The 14,092-nt window shown below is 37.9% G+C and overlaps 1 protein-coding gene across 3 annotated transcripts in view; it reads left to right on the top strand.

The window, feature by feature from the left end:
• LOC150091094 (tRNA N(3)-cytidine methyltransferase METTL6) overlaps window positions 1-14,092 on the top strand; it is a 70,468-nt gene that overhangs the window by 46,740 nt on the left and 9,636 nt on the right. The window lies entirely within an intron of this gene.

Raw genomic sequence — 14,092 nt, 5'->3', positions numbered from 1 at the left:
AATAAACAATGTAAAAGTTACTTTGCACATCCAAGTTTATTAGGTTAAACAAGATTTTCCATTTACAGAACTATGCTCTGTTTCCTTTAGAAAACCATTTCATCTCTCTCTCTAGATAACCACACACTGGATTCTTAACTGCTTTGTCAATGATTTTTCCCACCCACCATGAATTTTCCTACAAAAAAGGAGGCTAGATATGGCTCACTCCCCATGCTGAGTTCACAGTTCCTTTTATTTGTGGATTGAAGGTTCTAATCACATACATTGGAATATTTTGCTGTTTTATCTAAGAAATTAGAAAAGCAGCATTAAAACACAATAGCATTAACACTAGGGCTTGCATAAAACCGAGAAATTTCAAAACCGAGTTTAACCGAAGTTTACTCTTAAAACCGGTTTTAAAACCGATTTTCTCAGACTTAGGGAAAATAATTAAAAGCTTATAACCCAGGTATTTATTTTATCTTGGGTAGATTGTACAAATCGTAATCAAATATTTTAAACAAAATCTAGCACCTCTTATAGTAAAAAAAATAAAAAAATTAAAATGCTCCAAAAAAGTAACCAGCTTGAGATTATACAAAATTACAAATTGTATTCAAATCCTTTGAATAAAAACTATCTTCTTGTATAGTAAACAAAAAAAATAATAAGCCCTATAATAATAATAATAAATAAATAAAAATAATGTGAAAAAAAAAACAGCTTGGGGAAATTACTATTTATTGCTCAGCTTTTTGCTGAAAATTATCCTTTAAAAAACACAGTATATTTAGCATTTTTCCTGATAGACTTGACCTTATTTTTGTGTTAAAGAGACCAGTGATAGAAAACACTCTCTCAGATTGGACACTTGTTGGTTTAATGGTCAGCAGTGCTCTATAAACTTTCTCCAGCTTTTCATTTCTACTGCCAGTTGCCTCCAAAATTTTAAATTCTTTACTGATTTCCAATTCGCTCGGATATTTTGAAGGCTCTTCAGTTAATCTCTTTATTACACTATCATACTCTCGCATGAGTGTATCTCCAACATCGGAACTAGACAAGTCTTTGTTTTCTTCTAAAAGAACAGTTCGTTTATTTTCAGTTTCTTCATTCAACGCTAAGACTCCTTCGAAATGTTTTGCCAATAATCTCTGATAAATCTCTTCAGCATCCTTTTTCAAAACTTGGTTATTTGGAAAATCAAAAGTTCTTGAACCTGAATCTTCTTTCCTAAACTTTTTAGGGTTGTGTAGATAGCTCAGCAAAGCCACAGTTTGGCAATTTCGTCTTGCATTGTAACGCTGCAAAAGGCTTTGGTGAAACTTTAAAGCAAATGGGTTTTCTGCTGTATCAAGCTTAGCAAACAGAAATTCTATTGAAGCCTCGGCTTTAAGTAAGTCTATCTTCTGAGGTTGTAGCCTTCAGAATCATTTCAACTGGTCGCAAAGTTTCACATAGCAATTCAAGTGTTTTCCAGTCATCATCAGACAGCTTCAGTTGACAGTACTGCATATAGAGCATTTGGAATGCAATTTTTCAATTTCAAAAATCTCTCAATCATATAGAATGTGCTATCCCATCTAGTCTTTCAATATAATATAAGTTTATATTCTTTCCCATTAAATTTTGCTTTAACAAAATTTTGTAATATGTCATTTTTGGTAGGCGATTTTCGAAAAAGCTTGCAAATTTTTCTGACTTTGTTAATAGTTTGTGCAATATTGGCCATTGGATTGAAGAAATAAATGAGCTCATTGGTAAAGTCGGTTTGATAAAGCATGCCTTGCTGTCTTTCTTCAACTTCTTCTTCTTCACTACTTTCTTCATTATTTTCATTTTCTTCATTGTCTTTGGGTGACTCAAAGACTGTGGCACCATAATTGATTGCTTTTTCATAAAGTACATCTTTTTTTTATTTTTTATTTTTATTATGAAAACCCAAAACACGAAAGGTATCAAAACCTATAGTACTTAGTACCGTGCATGGGTTGAAGGGGAAGTATGGGGGGAGGGGGATGCCGGAAACTTTGCTCTAGAGACTAAACATGGGTTTCACCACTTCAAGCCTCCAATAAGCAAAGTGGTGGTATTTCACTGGTTGATGAAAGTCATCTACCACATCTATAACTGACAGATGTATACAATGGGCTATACATTGTTGATGATTAGGTGTAATTTGCTTGCCAAACTTAATCATTATTGCTGCTTCATCGGTGGTGCAGGCAACAATATCCTCATCCAAGTTCAAACCAAATTCCTTCAAGTGTCCATTCACAATTTGCTCAGTTCTTCTGCTATGAAGTGAACCATTAATCTCAATAAGACCTAACGACCAATGATTGTCTTTTTAATGCACATTTATATTCATATACATTTTATTTTGTATAGACGTATATTCGTCAATGAATACCGTGCACCCAAAACCAATGAATTTTTGAAATGCTGAATGAGTTCTTCTTTAGTTTTATAATAATTCAGAACCATATTTTTAATTCCATTCACTGAGGCTGGTGGTAATTTATCGTATTTATTTCTCTGAAGGTGAAGGCTTGATTGTATAAACTCACTCTTGGCAATTGAATTAACAGAAAATCCATCTAAAGCAGCTAATTTTGAAATCTCTTCTTCCATAGATTTTTTTAACGATAAAGTTTTCTAATGTTCTTAACCATTTTTACGGGAGGTTCACTGTTATCTTGTTTAATGTCAATCTGATGCATTTTGTTAAATGCGACATCAAAGATGATGTAGATCCTCCAGACGACTTCATTATCTTCTGACATTTCGAACATTGTGCTTCATCTTTGCTTTTTCGAGCAAAATAATTCCATACATTTGATTTCATCTTAGACATGTTAAGAGTAATAAATATTAATTAGTAGGAATTTATATCACCGACAATTTTAAATAAAAATATTGAAGATAACAAAGGCACAATACTATGCGTCACTCCCGCAAGCACTGAATGAAGAGTCTAAACGAGGCAAGTTTCAAAATTTTCACAAAAGAAATTTTTTATTTATTTACTTGCAATTTTTTTTCCCCAATTAAATCTATTGTATTTTCAAAATCACATAAAAGCTAAATTTGGTGAAGCTGCTTTTTGGAGAACATTTGATCGCAAATTTAATAGGAATAAAGAAGCAAAAAACTTTCTACGATTGAAATTTGATGCAATATTCAGCGAATCTGTTTCTAGTGGGTAACCATCAATAAGGCGCGTTCCACAACTCACTCAGTCGTAAATGAGTACACCTGCATCGTGCCATGATACAGGTGGGAAGATAAAAAGGTACCCCTCCTAGATTTGGGCCACTTGCCCATGAGATACGTACCTAAACATAAAATAAAATAAAATAAAAAACATGTTTAAAACAAAGCAGTTGAACGATCCAGACAAACGAACAAATGAAAGAAAATGTGCGTAACAAAAAACTATATTCGAGGGCTAACTAAAAAAATATTCGAATCCGGTTTTAGAAGCTCGGTTTCGGTTTTAACAACTCAATATGAAAACCGGTTTATAAAACCGGTTTGCAAGCCCTAATTAACACATACTATGTAACAAAGCTACACAATAAATTATAAATAACGAAACATAATCTAAAATAGCATTGCACTACCATCAAATAAAAGGCATTAGTGTAGCATTATTATTTTCATATCTCTTAGTTTCGTGTGTTTTTAAATTAAATTTGGAGTAAAATCATGTCTCATACTAAAGCAATAAAGCAATGGGTTAAAAGTGGCAACCAATGCTCTGGTTCAGGTGAGACTTCTGAGGAAGATTCTTAAATTTCAGAAATAGTGCAAATCAGGACTATATTTTAAGTGTGTTACTTGTTCTCTTTTTGTAAAGCTACCTTTAGCAGGACATGATACAATCACCACAGGGGTAGCCTTTCTTGGTGTCCATTGCAAAGAGCACAAGGAGATTTAAGTACAAATTCAGAAGTCTAATGGGTTTATATGAGGTTTAAGAATAGGGTTGATGTCCTCAGAGGATTACAAGAGAGAGATACAAATCAAACACTCAGCTGCTCAGCCCAATGCTGGAGCCCATGGTCCAGCAGCAGACAACACATCTTCAACAGAGATTGTTGATCCCACAGGAAGTATATATAGTTATTGACTCAATGGTCAGGCACTGGGAAATATATTGTGCAAACAGGACAGGTGAAATAGGACCAGGGTATGTCTGCCAGGGGCTAAAGTTGATAACATTGTAGAGCAACTATCATATTTTAAGAACACATAAAGTGATACTGTTGTACACGTTGGTACTAATGATATCAAGAGTAAGAAATTTGGAAATTTAATTAACAAGCACAGAGTTCAGTAAACGTTGAGAAAAAAGTTGAGAGTTAGGATGAAAATTTCAAAGTGTTTCCAATCCTGCCCAGACAATAGGAGGAAAGTACATGAGGAGAACTTTACTCAGTCAGTTCAGCCCTGGAGAGAGTGTGCAAGACTCTTGGGATAGAATTTTTCTCAGAATGGTGGTCTGTGCTCATTAACAGGAGAGACTGTTCCCACAGGGATGGTTTATAGTTAAATAGAAGAGGTGCAAGAATATTTGCTGATGCTATCAAGGTGGTGTTAGGTGGTATAGAAAACTATTAGCCTATGGAGGTAGGATACACTGACTAATAGATTAATAGAAGTGCAGGCAGAAGTGTAAGTGGCTCTTGCACTGCCTCTATTGGAACTTTTAGCAGCCTGGAAAATGAGGTGTTGGGGATTTCAAGGCCTGTTGGGGGTCCTAATGGAACAAGCAAATACATGGGCTATGTTAGGACTACTGAGAGTAAAAACAGATGCACTATACTTCCATATAAACCAATGCTTAGAGCATGGTAAATAAATTTGATCAAGTCATCAAATGTAGACATTCTGGGGGTATCAGAGACATGGTGTCACTCAGACATAAGGGATTATTTTAATATGGAGAGTATAATGTGTATAGAAAGGACATACTGTTTATCATCAAGCAGCACCAGGGGTCTCCCTTAAAACTGCATGTACAGATAGGGTATTGTGTATATTGTCCAGCAGCACTTGGGGTGCTGCTTGAAAAACCACATAATATGCATTGTGATGCTACAAATTCTGTGAATGCCAGAGATGGTGTAAGTTTTAGTGTTGGCTTACATAGTGTAGTGTTGGTCTGTTGTTTCTCTGGTATTTTGCTGGGACACCTGCTCTTTGTAGGTGGAAGTTCACTCTGTGGATACATGGTGCCACGCATGAAATCACACACCAGCCAGACCAGCTGTAGCCAGTGTCCCAAGGCACGGGATGTAGTACTAGTGGCATGTGATGTAAGAAAGCAAGTGTATGAGCTTATGCAGCATCAGCCAAATAAAAAAATAAAAAAAATCACACCATTACTTCCAAATGCCTGTCCAGTTCCTCCTTAAATTTATTTAACCTATCAACTTCCACAACGACAGATGGAAGTTTGTTCCAGCAATTAACCACCCACTGGCTAAAGGCAAATTTCCGCATATCTATTCTACATCTGTCTTTTCTTAATTTGAATTTATGTCCCCTTAGGTTCGTAATCTGAACAAGTGGAATCCCATCAGAATTCAGCATGCTCAACCCATTCAAGGCCTTATACACCTCAAATATGTTCCCATTGGGTTACCCCCACTGCAGTCCAAGTAGGGCTGAGGATCTGCTAGAACTACACAGTCTTCATACATTCAAACCTTCTGCACACCTTCCACCCTAACAGATACATACATAGGTATACACTTTTTTTTTTAAACTTATTTAGAGGCAGACTGGTATGTAACAATGCACAACAATCAATATATAAAACAGTTTTACATATATAGTGTATAACAAGAGTGTTTGGTTTTATAATGAAAAGTAATTAGGAACCGGTTTAACATGCAACTTCTCACTTGGTGGGAAAACACATCCTGGCAGGCCAGTCACATTTAGGTTTGTACCTTGTTTAAATATGGGAGGATGTCACAGTTAGGAGAGTTATGGCATGATTGCTTATCCTGGTCTCAAAGACTCTGAGCAAACTCAGAGAAAGCCATGTAGTGTCTCATCAGAGATTAGCAACTGCTCATCTCCACAGTTTGTAGATCCAGTCTTTGTGATGAGACAAATAAGGATGGTAATTGGGATAGTCATATATGATGTGCCCAATTCTCATCAGCAGCACAGGTACATTTAAGGTCCTGTATGATGCCCATTTGGCATAGTGTTGCATTCAGGAAACCATGCCCTGTTAGCAAAAATGTGGTATATATGCCTGGTGCAAACCATGGTGGAGGCGTCGGAGAAACTAGTGTTACTTCTGACAGGAACCTCTAGTAATGTCCTCTTTGTCTGATTGGTCCCACCTGTCTTGCCACTTCTGGTACAGGGAGGTTTGTATTCGTTTCTTTTCCTGTTTCAGGTCAGTTTGTAGGTCAATATTGATCCCTATGATGGTACAGAAAGGACATTGTGTATATTGTCAAGCAGCACTGGGGGTTTCCCCCCACAAACTGCATATTATACATTATGACACTACACACTCTGTAACTGCCAGAGATAGTGTAGGTTTTAGTGTTAGTTTGCTTAGTGTAGGTTTGTGTTGGCCTGTTGTTCCGGGGGAACCTAATGGGGGCCTGCATTGCCCAACCTCGCTTCGGGGTGGCAACTAGGTATACTACAGGTAGAAAGTTCTCTGGCAGGGATGACCACCCTGGACTGTGCCTGAGCTTGCCAGGAAAAAAAAAAAAAAAACACACTACAAGAGGACAATGTGAAAGGGGGTAACAGTGAAGAGGGAGGGAACAGGTGAAGAAGATTAAGGGGGGGCGATAGGAAGGCTGTCTACCTGGAAATAGGAAGTTAAAGGGATAGAATAATCACATCAGAAGGCATAAATTTAAATTGAGGAAAGACGGTTATAGGATGGATGTGCGGAAGTTTGCCTTTAGCCAGTGGGTGGTTGATTGGTGGAACAAACTTCCATCTGTTGTTGTAGAAGTTGATAGCTTAAATAGATTCAGGGCAGAACTTGACAAACATTTGGAGCAAGTGGATGGGTGAAATAAGGGTTTTTTTTTGGCTGATGTTATATAAGCTTGCTTTCTTGCATCATGTGCCTATGCTAATAGAGTAGCACCCCTGTGGGAAGAGCCCATCCCCACATGGGAGGGGGCTGTTAAGCAAAGGTAAAAGGTTTGTGGTGGTAGGGTCCACCAGGCAAAAAGCTGGAATGGGAAGTGTAAGGGAAGGGGAGATGGGAGTGTGGGGGAGAAAAGTCATAGGGTCAGAGTGCTCTATGTAGGGTGTGGAGTCTGCTCTGTGAATACACAGTGCAGCTCTGCATGAAATCCCACACTGGCCAGACTAGCTCTAGCCAGTGTCAGCAGTTCCCATGCCATACCTTAAAAAAGAGAATGCATGGCATCATCAAGTCAGGGGTGGTTCCCTGTAGGTTACTCCCACTGCAGTCCAAGTAGGGGGGGCTGCCAGAACACTGCACACCTTCCACTCTTACAGATACACAGGTACACACACTATTATTATTGCTCTTATATTATTTCTCCCTAATTGAGGGTTCCTCCTTGGGACAGGTATTGCTACCAAGTACACAGGGTGGTGGTTGTTATACACAGGTATACACACTATTATTATTGCTCTTATATTATTTCTCCCTAATTGAGGGTTCCTCCTTGTGACGGGTATTGCTACCAAGTACACAGGGTGGTGGTGTTACTGTTGGTCGAGGAACTCTCTGACTATCCTACAGGTGTTCAAGATTGCGACTTTCTGGAGTTCCTTGTAGGTGTTCACTGGGAGACCTATTGCTGCTAGGCTGTGATTATTATATATATATTTTTTGTTATTAATAATTACTCATTTCAAGGCAGACTCGTAGGTATCAAGAGACAACAATCACTCATTCATGTGCCTCTTTTCATACAACATACACTCAGAGACAGAACACAGGTACCATTTAAATAAACACAACTATCAAGACATCCACACTTTTTTTTGACTCATCACAACTGTATTCACTTGGCCACCACACAGTTTACACAAGCGACTTTACTTACACTCACATTTTCACATCTTAACCTGGAAAGATACTTTTTTTTAATACACACACACACACTAATTCTTTTTATAACAGTACCCTGAATAAACATAACACACACATTTTATAGGTTCCCTATCCCTTGGTACAGAAAGGACAGATGTTGGAGAAGAAGTTATGCTATTATTTAAAAAGCATATAAAATCTAAAACTGTGCATTGGGTTGATGTGTGATTGACTTTTACTTTATCACTTTGACTTGCACAACGAGATGCAAATTACCACTGCTGTAGCATACAAAGCTGTTTGGCTTTTTATACTGCAAGCTATGTGGCATAGTCCATTACAGATGGGGTGGTCACAATTCACTGATATTATATAGTGGGCCAGTAAATCAGAATGTCTTACAATGGGAGATTTTAACTTTCCATATATTAACTGCATCCTGAGTTAGTCACTCACATTGTATTAAAAAGTTTGTAGATTTTAGAGAGGCAACAAGAGAAAGCAATACTCTTGTTCTGATATTATCAGCAGCAACACTTCATGCATTAAGAATCTACATGTAAAAGACCCACTAGGTGGCAGCGATGATAGTGTACTGATTATGGGATTTCGTTAAAGACATAACTAACATCAAGGATAAAAGGAAGGACTTTTGCTTTCGTAAAGGTGACTAGAGTAATCTCAGACAGTTTTTAAGTTGTATGCAGCGGTACCAACTGATGAAGTTACCAACAGCAAATTCTAAATGGGAAGCCCTCAGAGTTTTAATTGTAGAAACTACTATGGGCTTTTATACCAACTAAGAGACTGTTCAAGGCTTAGACCTAAACGGATGTCATATAGAGAGGGCGCTGACTCCTTAAAAATTACAGCTATGAATTATAGGCTCCAAAAAAGAGATGTGTTTGGCATTTTATTTACCTACTTGTTATTTTATATTGTACTTTATAAGTAGCCTTATAGTTCTAGTTACACTGGTTATTTTTAATTTTAATTTAGATAAGAGTTTTTGTAGATTACTACTTAATATACATAAAACCATTGTTTCGTTTGAATCTTGCAGCCATTGTTTTTTGCAGCCACTGCAAATTTTTAATTGTGGTAACTAGGTAGCTCTAACATAAAATTATATAGCATAATACACATCACTGCATTTAGGATTCTATTAGATAGTGTAGTATTGACAATTAATTATTTAAGTTTATTGATCTTATTAATTTAAAATATCATGCCCCAGACTAGAGCAGCAAAGCAATGGGCACAAAGTGGCAAGAGTGCTGTGACTCGGGGGAGAACTGAGGGGGGTGATTCTCCAAAACATCACAGCCTAAAAAAATGTGCAACTTGTGCAATGTTTGCCGAACTCTCTGGAACAGAACTTGATCTAGCCAAGGAGGATGTCTTTGTGTGTGCCAGGTGCTTGAGAGTGTATAGAAATTAAGCATCAACTCAGCGTTCTAATGGGTGTCTATGAAAGGTTGAGGTGTAGGGTAGATGCCCTTGAAGAAATTAATATGAGTATGAGGGGCCCGTCAAGCTCTCAGCTGCCCAACCCAATGCCAGGGCTCACTCCTGTGCATCAGGCAACACAAGGTAGAATGCGCTGGTCCCAAAGGAACTAGTTATTGTTGGTGACTCTGTTGTCAGGGAGACGGGTAATATAATACGTAAAAAGGATAGATGGAATAGGACCAGGGTATGTCTGCCAGGGGCAAAAGTCGATGACATTGTGAAGCATATATCATCTTTTAAGGGCACAAAGGGTGATATTGTTGTACACGGCACCAATGACATTAAGAGTAGGAAATCTGCAGATTTACTTAACAAGTACAGGTCAATGTTACAAAAAAGTCGTGAGCTAGGGTTAAACTTGAAAGTGTCTGCAATTCTGCCCAGACACGATAGGAAGAAGTACATGATGAGAGCCTTGTCAATCAATTCAGCCCTGGAGGGAATATGCAAGGCTCATGGAGTAGAAATTTTTTCAGCATGGTCTGTGCTTGTTAACAGGAGAAACTGCTTCTACAGGGATGGGATACACTTAAATAGAAAGGGTACAAGAATATTTGCTGATGCTATCGAGGCGGTGTTAGGTGGGTCGGAAAACTACTAGCTTGGTGGGATTCACAGACTAAAAGGTTAAAAGTAGCCGCAGGAGAGGTTAAGGTGATTCTTGCACTACTTCTATAGAATAAGCAGCGGCCTGGAGTGAGGGGTACTGGGGGGTTTCAGAGACTGATGGCAGTCATCGTGAAACAGGTGGGTGTATGGGATGTGTTAGGGTAACTAAGAATAAGTGCATGTATACTTGCATGTATACCAATGCTAGAAGTATAGTAAATAAATTTGATGAATTTGAAGTGTTGGTCAAGACATCAAAGGCGGATTTTGTTGGGATATCAGAGACGTGGTGTCACACAGATATTAGGAATGCAGAATTGGAATTTGGGGAGTACAATGTGTACAGAAAGGATAGGAAGGGAGGAGGGGTTATGCTGTTAATTAAGAAAAACATAAAATCAAAAGAAGTGCATCCAGTTGATATAGATGGACAGTGCACTGTTGACTCAGTTTGGTGTGACATAAGCACTACGAAAGCAAAAATAAGGGTAGGAATGTGTTATAGGCCTAATGACTCGAATGAGTACAATGAACAATTGTACAGAGAAATAGTGGGCTAGTAAATCAGAATGTCTTATAATGGAGGATTTTAACTTCCCAGATATTGGCTGGAACTTCTGGGTTGGTCACTCGCACACTAGTAAGACTTTTGTGGATTTATTGGATGATTGTTTTCTGCAGCAGCATGTTTAAGAGGCAACCAGAGAGGGTAATACTCTTGATCTGGTTATCAGCAGTGATCATTCGTATATTAAGAATTTGTAGATGAGGGAACCACTAGGTGGCAGTGATCACAGTGTACTGATGTAGGATTTACTTAAAGAAATAATTACCATCGGGGGTAAAGGAAAGGGTTTTTGCTTCTGTAAAGGTGACTATAGTGGTCTCAGACAGTTTTTAAATTCTGTACAGTGGGACCAAATGATGATGTTACCAAAAGCAAATTCTAAGTGGGAAGCATTCAAGGAATTTATCATGGAATTAACGTGGAATTAACGTTTCATACCTATTAAGAAATATTGTTCAAGGTTTAAGTTGCCTAAATGGTTGTCAAATGAACTAATGAGACTTTTGGCAGAGAAGAAAAATGCATAGGATGAATATAAATTATCGGGCGACACAGAAGCCTATGGCAGATATAAGCTAGTCTGTAATCAAGTCACAAAGGAGGTTAGGCAGGTGAAGGCAGATTACAAGAAATCTTTGGCAAAGGATGCTAAGAAAAACAGCAAGGATTTCTTTACTTATATAAACTCTAAAAGGAAGGGGATGAATCAGATTGGTCCACTTGATATCGATGGTTCGACTGTTGATGATCTTACTGAGATAGCAAACAAATTGAATGAGTATTTTGCATCTACATTCACACATGAGGGGTTATTAAGGATTGAAAATGCCAGATTATCAAATTGTAGCAGGGTGCTTAATGATTTTGTAATAACTGAGAGCAAAGAGAAGAAATCGTTGAAGTTAAACATAAGAAAGGCATTTGGGGTGGATAGGATCTATCCAGTTATATTAAAGGAGGCGGCAAAGGAAGTAAGCAAACCCTTAGTCATAATTATGAGAGCATCCTTGGACTCAGGGGAGGTCCCCACAGACTGGAGATGTGCAAATGTATCCCCAATTCACAAAGGAGGATCGAAGGGTGATAAGAGTAATTACAGACCAGTTAGTTTATCTTCTGTTCCGGGTAAAATAATGGAGTCATTGGTTAAAGATGCATTGCAGGATCATTTAGACAAGGCTGCAGCAATAATTCAGACACAGCATGGGTTTGTTAAAGGGAAAGACTTGTCTGACAAATTTGATTGGATATTATGATGTGGTTACAAAGGAACTGGATGCAAAAAATAATTTTTGATATCATATACTTGGGTTTCAGGAAAGCTTTTGACACTGTTGCGCATGGAAGACTACTGTACAAATTGGAGCAGAATGGTATTAAGTGTAAGTTGCTACAATGGATAAAAGAATGGTTGAGTGGGAGAAGACAGAGGGTGATAATCAATGGGCACTGCTCTTCATGGACTAATGTTATTAGTGGAGTCCCACAGGGTTCAGTGTTGGGTCCACTGTTGTTTTGTATATTTATCAATGATATTGATGAAGGTATGTCAGGCTTAGTGTCGAAGTTTGCAGATGATACAAAGGTTGGCAGGGTTGTTAATGGCAGTGTGCTACTGCAACAGGATCTAGAAAATTTGGGGAGATGGGCTGCGAAGTGGCAACTGAAGTTTAGCATTGACAAATGCAGAGTACTGCATATGGGTAGAAATAACCACAGAGGAAGATACCATCTGTGTGGTACTACATTTAGGGTGGTAGAAATTGAAAAAGACCTGGGAGTGATTGTGCAGGCAGATATGAAGTTTTCTGAGCAGTGCAGACGGGCTGCAAGAGTAGCTCATGGTGTATTGTCGATGATATATAGGAATTTTGCTAGTAGGTAAAAGGAGGTGATTGTCCCTCTGTATAAGGCAATGGTCAGGCCCTTCGATGAGTACTGTGTACAGGTCTGGAGGCCTCATTTTAGGAAGATTTGCTTGAGTGTGTACAGAGAAGGGCAACAAGATTGGTGAAGGGAATGAAGGGATCCTCTTACTAAGATAGGCCTAAGTTCTGCAAATTGCAGCAGCTGGAGACTAGGTACCTGCAAGGTGATCTGATTGAGGTATATAAGGCCTTGAATGGGTTGAGCACGCTGAATTCTGATGGGATCCTTCCACTTGTTCAGATTACAAACCTAAGGGGGCATAAATTCAAATTAAGAAAAGACAGATGTAGAATAGATGTGCAGAAATTTGCCTTTAGCCAGCGGGTGGTTAATTGCTGGAACAAACTTCCGTCTGTCGTTGTGGAAGTTGATAGGTTGAATAAATTTAAGGAGGAACTGGACAGGCATTTGGAGGGAATGGTGTGATTTTTTTTTTTTTTTTTTGGCTGATGCTGCATAAGCTCATACATTTGCTTTCTTGCATCACGTGCCACTACTACTACTACGTATCTTTTCACAAGCAACACCGTGTTCACAAGTCTTACATAACAATATGCATGAACTCTCTAAAGCTAACATGCTACATTAAAACCAGGCATCCCTAGGCAGAAATCTATTTGGCACTCTTGAGATACTTTTATTAAATATTATTATAATAAAAATTTTGAATTTTGGCATCCCCAGATGTTGCCGCCCCTATGCCATGCTCACCATGTTCCATCTGCCCTGATCAAAACTATGTTTAATATATGAATTTCTTTTTTCCATCACCGACACTTTTATGGCTAGCCCAGGTAGACCCAAAGCCAACCACAAGGAATAGCCCAGGACAAAACATGTTTCATATTTTTACACCAAAAATTGCACCATTCATTGGAGTGACGTGACTTGAGCATTTCCAAAAGTGGTAAGCCCAGTATATTTATTTGTTGCCCAGAGTAGTGTTATATCCATAAATATTATGAATGGTGTGTTTTTTTTTTTTTTTTACTGCTATATTGAAATTTTCTAAGAACAGAATGCAGTTGGAACTGTTTTTATAATAACATATTTTATTTTTATAGTACTTTTGCACAGCTGGACTGGAAAAACTATTTCAATAAAAACTATTTGTTTGGAAATAGTACAGGAAGAGCAGTGATATTGGCTAAAGGACACAAAAAAGCTATAATAATCAAGAGAGATAGTTTTGTAAGCTACAGTGTTCAAAACCAGCTATCTGTTGTGTAACCTGATCAAGGTATTTAAGGGGTTGAAGGGTTTGAATAAAGTGAATACTGAACAATTTTTACACTTAGTCAAGTGATATACAGTAGGGAGATAAATTTAAATTGAGAGAAGATCTACACGGTCAGACTTTATTCTACTACTTTAAAGGAAAAAAAAATTTTTCAATATACATTCCCTCTCTAGTTACCGTTAAC

The sequence above is a fragment of the Mastigoproctus giganteus genome, chromosome 1, assembly GCF_048544385.1.
Source record: "Mastigoproctus giganteus isolate SK-2022 chromosome 1, ASM4854438v1, whole genome shotgun sequence".
Taxonomy (NCBI): domain Eukaryota; kingdom Metazoa; phylum Arthropoda; class Arachnida; order Uropygi; family Thelyphonidae; genus Mastigoproctus; species Mastigoproctus giganteus.
The sequence above is the reverse complement of the archived record's forward strand: the minus strand, read 5'-3'. Positions and strand labels throughout refer to the sequence as shown.